The sequence below is a fragment of the Triticum aestivum genome, chromosome 5A (genome assembly GCF_018294505.1).
Source record: "Triticum aestivum cultivar Chinese Spring chromosome 5A, IWGSC CS RefSeq v2.1, whole genome shotgun sequence".
Taxonomy (NCBI): Eukaryota; Viridiplantae; Streptophyta; class Magnoliopsida; order Poales; family Poaceae; genus Triticum; species Triticum aestivum.
The window spans coordinates 270,684,253-270,693,276 of NC_057806.1; the positions used below are offsets into that span (position 1 = coordinate 270,684,253).

At 41.7% G+C, this 9,024-nt stretch overlaps 1 long non-coding RNA gene across 1 annotated transcript; it reads left to right on the forward strand.

The window, feature by feature from the left end:
* The first annotated feature begins 594 nt into the window (after positions 1-594).
* On the forward strand, positions 595-2,127 carry LOC123102950 (uncharacterized). The gene is made up of 2 exons (XR_006449536.1): positions 595-1,488; positions 1,576-2,127. It is a non-coding gene; the product is annotated as an uncharacterized lncRNA (long non-coding RNA).
* The last annotated feature ends 6,897 nt before the right edge of the window (positions 2,128-9,024 follow it).

The window sequence follows — 9,024 nt, forward strand, 5'->3', positions numbered from 1 at the left end:
GTAGACACGACCACTGCATCCGCGTTCCATACGTCGGCCATGTCGAGCCGGCGGAGGCCGGGGAAGATGCTGCAGGTGAGGCTGGGGAGGCCACACTCTCCGGTGATTGATGAGTGGTGGCGGCCAGCGTGAAGCTCGGGGTGACACCGACGACTAAAGGATCTGCTTCGGTTCATGCAGGCATGCGCCGTCCACCAGGACGTAGTCACCTACGGTTGTGTACAATTCCATGGTTATTGCAAGACTGGGAGCGGGGGAAGTGCAGGCAAGGTGTTCGAAGAAATGTCTAACAGAGTATTTAACGTGTGATTTCACTAGTTTGATCGATAGCCTGTGTACCTTTGTACTGCAGCGTCTATATGTTTCTCTGTTCTCGGAATCAAATATGCATTTAGTTTAGTTTTCTATCAAAATCCAATCCGATATGATCAAGTGATAACAATTCCATTCCATCTCGTCTCTAAAACCGAACACTAAAATGTAATCATTTCATTCCTTGAAATTGCTTCTACCAAATACAATGATGGAACCAACCCATTTTAGTAAAATAAACTATGCCATTCCATTCCACTTCCTTCTCGAACCAAACACACCCGAACTGCACGGTGACAAAAACCTACCACTACCATCTACGCCCGCTCGTACCCACCCGACCCACAACCCACCTCCCCTCCCACCTTCTTCCTCCTGCGGTTGCCAGAGCCCCGCATCGCCCTGCCTTCCTCTGCGCCGCCGCGCCGACCACCCGGCGCCGCCCCGATCCGCCGAGCCACCGCAGCCACCTCCGCCTTGCCTTGAAGCCGCCGCCGCCACTGCCAGGGCCCCACGCCACCAGCTAGCCACGGCCGCGCCTCCTCTCCATACGGCCTCCGAGCCTCTCCTTCCCCACCCCACATTGCCGCCATGCCCCAAGCCACGCCCGACGGCTGCCGTGCATCCCCTCCCCCACCACATCGTGTCGTCACCCCCACACCACACCTAGGCCACCACCTCGCAGCCACCACCGCACCTCCACCCTCCCCCGCGGCACCACCGCACCACTCGCGGCATCGGATCCGGCGGGATCCGCACCGCCCGCGCTCATCTCGGTGGACAGCGGCTCATCTCGGTGGAGTTCAACGACGGAGGGCAAAGGCCCATGGTGGTCTCGAGCCTCCACCAGTCCCCACGGTGGAGGGCCATCGCGGCAGCTCTTCTCCTGGGCCCCCTTCTCCCCCCATGACGGCGACGACCTCTCCAGCTCCGACTCCTCCATCTCCATCAACACCTACTACTCCGCCGCTCCAACCTACCCCTACGGCAAGTCGCCTGGTCCACCAAGCCTACCTCTTGTCGCGGCGGCCCGGGAAATCACCGGATCCCGGCGAGATCCGACGGTGGACTTCTTCTCGGGTGTGCAGTTCGGCCCCCAGCGGTGATGCAGTGCAGCTCCAGATACGCTGGAGATCCATGGCGTCGCTCCGAGCACAGCCGAAGACCGTCGTGGAGGTTGGGGTAACCACGGCCGTCACCCCACTGGATCCGGCCGGCGTGCACTTCAGCTGACGCCGCAGCTCTCTCTTATCACCCATGCAGTTCGCCGGCGACGCCCCCTCCACAACTCACGGTGTCCAAGCTGGGTCCACTAGCCGACGCCTCTCGCCCCCCTCTGCATCTTCATTCACGAGAGGGATCCTCCTCGATCCGTGTTCGCGCCTCCATGGTTGTGCGCGTGCTTGCAGTACACTGACATGAGGAGGGCGACGACACGCATAGGTGATATGCAGTATGCCAGCACACCGATTACTTGCAGTTTTATCTCTGAATTAATCCCTAAACTAACATGCTTGAAGTTCAGTCCCTGTTTTTTTGTGATTCAGCTTTGTTGTGGTTATTGGCAGGAGAGCATAAACACAGGGAAAAGGGGAGAAGGAAGAACTTCGTCGGTTTAGTTCTCTGCCCAGTGCAGCTTAGTTTTGTTGTTCATTGATTTAGCAGGAGAGTGTAAGCAGTTCTCTGCCCAGTGCCGTTCTGTTGGGTCATATATTTTGTTGTGCACTTGATGGCGCGTGGTTGTTTTTATTTTTGATATTTTTTTGGACTAATAAAGGGACTCCAATACATCACCCCGTGCGTGTGGTTAGATTTTTCATTGCGGAGTAAACTGCTCGCTGCGCTGGAGGTTCCCACCACCTGATTGCTTTTTGTTTTTGTTTTTTGTGAGGTTTTTTCTGTACAAGCCAATTCCAGCTCCTGGATGTTTAACTGAGGGAAGCTGCAGTGCGGCTACCGTAGTATTTTTTTGTTGGTTATTTCCTACAAAATGTTCAGTACATGATGCAGCTCACTGTAAAATGCCATGTGGTTCATTCTGTAAAGAACCCGACGAGCAGTTCACTTTGTTCACGTGATAAACGAAGAAAACTAAAAAAAATGATTTATAAAAATCAGTGCAGTCCGCTTCACCTCGTCTAATAAAAAAAGTCATGTACTTCACTTCAATTTGTCACGCGGTTCAGTTCCCTCAGATTGTGAATTACACTCGTCTCCGATAGTTTCACGTGTTTTCAAAAAAAGAAAGGGTTACCAAAGAGGTTCACTACTCGTCTTGAAGCAGGTCATAAGTCAAATTCTCGTCTTGAAGCAGCTCATAAGTCAAATTATGAAGCTCACTTTGTTCTCTGACGCATTTTGTTATAAAACTCCTTCATGGTTCCCTTGGTAAACAAAAATCAAAACATCTCAAAGAAGCTCCCTTCTTATTAGATATAGTTCACTCACTCGGTTTCTGCGGTCCACTCGCCCGGTCTACACGCGTAAAAAGTAAGAAGTACGGAAAAAAGAAAACAAAAACTCATGAGGTTCACTATTGATAGTGTTGCGGTTCATTTTCGGGAGTGTTGCGGTCCACTCTCGTTCAAAAAAAGTTGAAAAAAGACAATAAAAACTTTTGCGAGAAAGTTTATGTCCGACAAAAAGAAATTATGAAGTTCACTTGACTGCCTGCTGCAGTGCGGTTTTCCGTTTGAAGCAGTGCGTTCTTCTGTCCGATGAAAGGTCCACTCGCTTGGTCAACACGCGTAAAATATTAATAAGTATGAAAAAATACAACAAAAACTCGTGAGGTTCACTTTTGATAGTGCTGCGGTTCATTTTCGGGAGTGTTGCGGTCCACTCTCGTTCAAAAAAAAGTTGAAAAAAAAGACAACAAAAACTCGTGCAAGAAAGTTTATGTCCGACAAAAAGAAATCATGAAGTTCACTTGACTGCCTGCTGCAGTGCGGTTTTTCGTTTGAAGCAGTGCGTTCTTCTGTCTGATGAAGTACACACGATAATTTTGGTCTTCACGAAAAACAGAGTGTCCGCTTTTAGGTAAATTTAAAACTGCTTTTAAACCGTAAGGAATTAGAGAGAGTGTTTTGCATGAAAAAGTTGTGTCTCGTCGATATCTTTCCAATGGCATATCATTTGAATCATTTCAACAACCGGTTTGTAAAAATTTCGCGAAAAACGGCCGCTGCCACTCGTTGTCCGCCGCACGATTTTCAAAATTAACTTAAAACTGTAAGGAATCTCAAAACCATTTCTACATATGTAAGTTGCGCCGTGTCCATAGCTTTCCAACGACGTATTACATGCCTCGTTTCGACAAACGGTTCAAAAACTAGAACGAAAACAGTACTGAAAATTGCAATTTAAAAAAAAACAGAATTCCGCGATTTAGTAAATTCGAAACTGCTCTTAAACCGTAACGAATTAGAGAAAATAGTAGATATGAAAAAGATGCGCCTCGACGATATCTTTCCAACGGCGTATCATTTGGCTTATTCCGATGAGCGGTTTAGAAAAAATCACGAAAATACGCTCGCTGCCACTCGTCATCCACCGCACTATTTTTGAAACTGCTCTTAAACCGAGAGGAATTTCGAAAAATGTTCAACATGGTGAAGTTGCGCCTAATAAATAGCTTTCCAACGTTATATTATACGCCTCGTTCCGATAAACGGTTAAAAAATTAGAGCGAAAACAGTACCGGAAAAACACTGCGTGCAGTTTTTTTCGACACGAAGTTCACTCGTGTGAGTACTGCAACACACTTGGTTCAAACAATGACGTGCACTTGTATTGAACGTGCAGTGCGGAAGTGTTATCAGAATAACTATGATGATCATCACACTTCTATTTATTTACAACTCAATGATTACAACTCGATACTTAGAACAAGATATGACTCTATGTGAATGCCTCCGGCGGTGTACCGAGATATACAATGAACCAAGAGTGACGTGTATGAAAAAATTATGAACGGTGGTTTTGCCACAAATACTATGTCAACTACACGATCATGCTAAGCAATATGACAATGATGAATGTGTCATGATGAATGGAATGGTGGAAAGTTGTATGGCAATATATCTCGGAATGGCTATAGAAATGCCATAATAGGTAGGTATGGTGGCTGTTTTGAGGAAGATATAAGGAGGTTTATGTGTGAAAGAGCGTATCATATCACGGGGTTTGGATGCACTTGCGAAGTTTGCACTAACTCTCAAAGTGAGAAAGGGCAATGCACGGTACCGAAGAGGCTAGCAATGATGGAAGGGTGAGAGTGCATATAATCCATGGACTCACATTAGTCATAAAGAACTCACATACTTATTGCAAAAATCTACAAGTCATCAAAAACCTCGGCACTACACGCATGCTCCTAGGGGGATAGATTGGTAGAAAAAGACCATCGCTCGTCCCCGACCGCCACTCATAAGGAAGACAATCAAAAAACACCTCATGTTTCAAATTTGTTACACAATGTTTACCATACGTGCATGCTACGGGACTTGCACACTTCAACACAAGCACTTCTCAAATTCACAACTACTCAACTAGCACGACTTCGATATTATTACCTCCATATCTCAAAACAATCATCAAGCATCAAACATCTCTTAGTATTCAAAACACTCCTAGGATTTTTTTTACTAATCTTGAATACCTAGCATATTAGGATTATTTAAGCAAATTATCATGCTATTTAAGACTCTCAAAATAATCTAAGTGAAGCATGAGAGATCAATAGTTTCTATAAAAGTCATAAAGAACTCTCAACATTAGTCATAAAGAACTCACATACTTATTGCAAAAATCTACAAGTTATCAAAAACCAAAGCACTATGCGCATGCTCCTAGGGGGATAGATTGGTAGGAAAAGACCATAGCTCGTCCCCGACCGCCACTCATAAGGAAGACAATCAAATAACACCTCATGTTTCAAATTTGTTACACAACATTTACCATACGTGCATGCTACCGGACTTGCAAACTTCAACACAAGCATTTCTCAAATTCACAACTACTCAACTAGCACGACTTTGATATTATTACCTCCATATCTCAAAACAATCATCAAGCATCAAATTTCTCTTAGTATTCAAAACACTCGTAAGAAAAAATTATTCATCTTGAACACCTAGCATATTGGATTATTTAAGCAAATTACCATGCTATTTAAGACTCTCAAAATAATCTAAGTGAAGCATGAGAGATAAATAGTTTCTATAAAACAAATCCACCACCGTACTCTAAAAGATATAAGTGAAGTACTAGAGCAAAACTATATAACTCAAATGGTATAAGTGAAGCACATAGAGTATTCTAACAAATTCCAAATCATGTATGACTCTCTCGAAAGGTGTGTACATCAAGGATGATTGTGGTAAACTAACAAATAAAGACTCAAATAATACAAGACGCTCCAAGCAAAACACATATCATATGGTGAATAAAAATATAGCTCCAAGTAAAGTTACCGATAGAAGTAGACGAAAAGAGGGGATGCCTTCCGGTGCATCCCCAAGCTTTGGCTTTTAGGTGTCCTTAGATTATCTTAGGGGTGCCATGGGCATCCCCAAGCTTAGGCTCTTGCCACTCCTTGTTCCATAATCCATCAAATCTTTACCCAAAACTTGAAAACTTCACAACACAAAACTCAAAGTAGAAATCCTCGTGAGCTCCGTTAGCGAAAGAAAACAAAAGACCACTTCAAGGTACTATAATGAACTCATTCTTTATTTATATTGGTGTTAAACTTACTGTATTCCAACTTCTATATGGTCTATAAACTATTTTACTAGCCATAGATTCATCAAAATAAGCAAACAACACACAAAAAATAGAATCTGTCAAGAACAGAACAGTCTGTAGTAATCTGTAGCTATCGCAAGATCTGGAACCCCAAAAATTCTAAAATAAAATGCTGGACGTGAATAATTTATCTATTAATCATATGAAAAAAGAATTAACTAAATAGCACTTTCCAAATAAAAATGGCAGCAGTTCTCGTGAGCGCTAAAGTTTCTATTTTTATAGCAAGATATCAAGACTTTCCCCAAGTCTTCCCAACGGTTCTACTTGGCACAAACACTAATTAAACACAAAAAACACAACATAAACAGAGGCTAGATAAATTATTTATTACTAAACAGGATCAAAAAGCAAGAAATAAAAATAAAATTAGGTTGCCTCCCAACAAGCGCTATCGTTTAACGCCCCTAGCTAGACATAAAAAGCGAGGATAGATCTAGGTATTGCCATCTTTGATAGGCAATCCATAAGGGTCTCTCATAATAGATTCATAAGGTAATTTAATTTTATTTCTAGGAAAGTGTTCCATGTCTTTCCTTAACGGAAATTGGAATTTAATATTTCCTTTCTTCATATCAATAATTGCACCAATCGTTCTAAGGAAAGGTCTACCCAGAATAATAGGACATGAAGGATTGCAATCTATGTCAAGAACAATAAAATCTACAGGCAAATAATTCTGATTTGCAACAATAAGAACATCATTAATTCTTCCCATAGGTTTCTTAATAGTGGAATCAGCAAGGTGCAGTTTTAGAGAGCAATCATCAAAATCACAGAAACCTAACAAATCACACAAAGTCTTTGGAATCATGGAAACACTAGCACCCAAATCACATAAAGAATAGAACTCATGATTATTAATTTTAATTTTAATAGTTGGTTCCCACTCATCATAAATTTTTCTAGGGATAGAAACTTCCAATTCAAATTTTTCTTCATAAGATTGCATCAAGGCATCAACGATATGTTTAGTGAACGCTTTATTTTGACTATAAGCGTGAGGAGAATTTAGCACGGATTGCAACAAGGAAATACAATCAATCAAAGAGCAATTTTCATAATTAAATTTCTTGAAATCCAAAATAGTGGGTTTAGCAACATCTAGGGTTTTAATTTCTTCGATCCCACTTTCATCAATTTTAGCATCAAGATCTAAAGACTCCGAATTCTTGGAACGCCTTCTAGGTAAAGGTGGATCATATTCAGTCCCATTATTATTAAGATTCATATTGCAAAACAAAGATTTAATAGGGGACACATCAATAACTTTTAGATCTTCATCTTTGTTTTCATAGGAACTAGCGGAACACACTCTTATAAAGCATCTTTCTTAGCACGCATTCTAGCGGTTCTTTCTTTGCACTCATTAATGGAACTTCTCATGGCTTTGAGAGACTCATTGATATCATGCTTAGGTGGAATAGATCTAAGTTTCAAAGAATCAACATCAAGAGAAATTCTATCAATGTTCCTAGCCAACTCATCAATCTTAAGCAATTTTTCTTCAATCAAATCATTGAAATTCTTTTGTGAAGTAATAAATTCTTTAATATTAGATTCAAAATCAGAGGGCATCTTATTATAATTTCCATAAGAATTGTTGTAGGAATTACCATAATTATTAGAGGGATTACTAGGATAAGGCCTAGGATTAAAATTTCCTCTATACGCGTTGTTACCAAAATTGTTCCTACCAACAAAATTCACATCCATAGATTCATTATTATTCCCAATCAAAGTAGACAAGGGCATGTCATTAGGATCAGAAGAAACACTTTTACTAGCAAATAATTTCATAAGTTCATCCATCCTTCCACTCAAAACATTAATTTGTTCTATCGCATGCACCTTTTTATTAGTAGATCTTTCAGTATGCCATTGAGAATAATTAATCATAATATTATCTAGGAGTTCAGTAGATTCTCCTAATGTGATTTCCATAAAAGTGCCTCCCGCGTCCGAATCTAGAAGATTTCTAGAAGCAAAATTCAATCCGGCATAATTTTTTTGTATAATCATCCACAAATTCAAACCATGAGTAGGGCAATTACGTATCATTAATTTCATCCTCTCCCAAGCTTGTGCAACATGTTCATGATCAAGTTGCTTAAAATTCATAATATCATTTCTGAGGGAGATGATCTTAGCGGGAGGAAAATACTTAGAGATAAAAGCATGTTTGCACTTATTCCATGAATCAATACTATTTTTAGGCAAAGACGAGAACCAAGCTTTAGCACGATCTCTAAGCGAAAAAGGAAATAACTTCAATTTAACAATATCATTATCCACATCTTTCTTCTTTTGCATATCACACAAATCAACGAAGCTATTTAGATGGGTAGAGGCATCTTCACTAGGAAGCCCGGAAAACGGATCTTTCATGACAAGATTCAGCAAAGCAGTATTAATTTCACAAGATTCAGCATTGGTAAGAGGAGCAATCGGAGTGCTAATAAAATCATTGTTGTTGGTATTGGTAAATCAAACATTTTAGTGTTATCTTGAGCCATCGCGACAAGCAAGCAATCCAACACACAAGCAAACAAAAAGCAAGCGGGCAAAAAGAGGCAAACGGGAAAGAGAGGGAGAATAGAGAGAGAGAGGGCGAATAAAACGACAAGGGTGAAGTGGGGGAGAGGAAAACGAGAGGCAAATGGCAAATAATGTAATGCGGGAGATAGGGATTGTGATGGGTACTTGGTATATTGACTTTTGCGTAGACTCCCCGGCAACGGCGCCAGAAATCCTTCTTGCTACCTCTTGAGCACTGTGTTGGTTTTTTCCCGAACAGGAAGGGATGATGCAGCAGAGTAGCATAAGTATTTCCCTCAGTTTTTGAGAACCAAGGTATCAATCCGGTAGGAGGCTATGCGCGAGTCCCTCGTACCTGCACAAAAC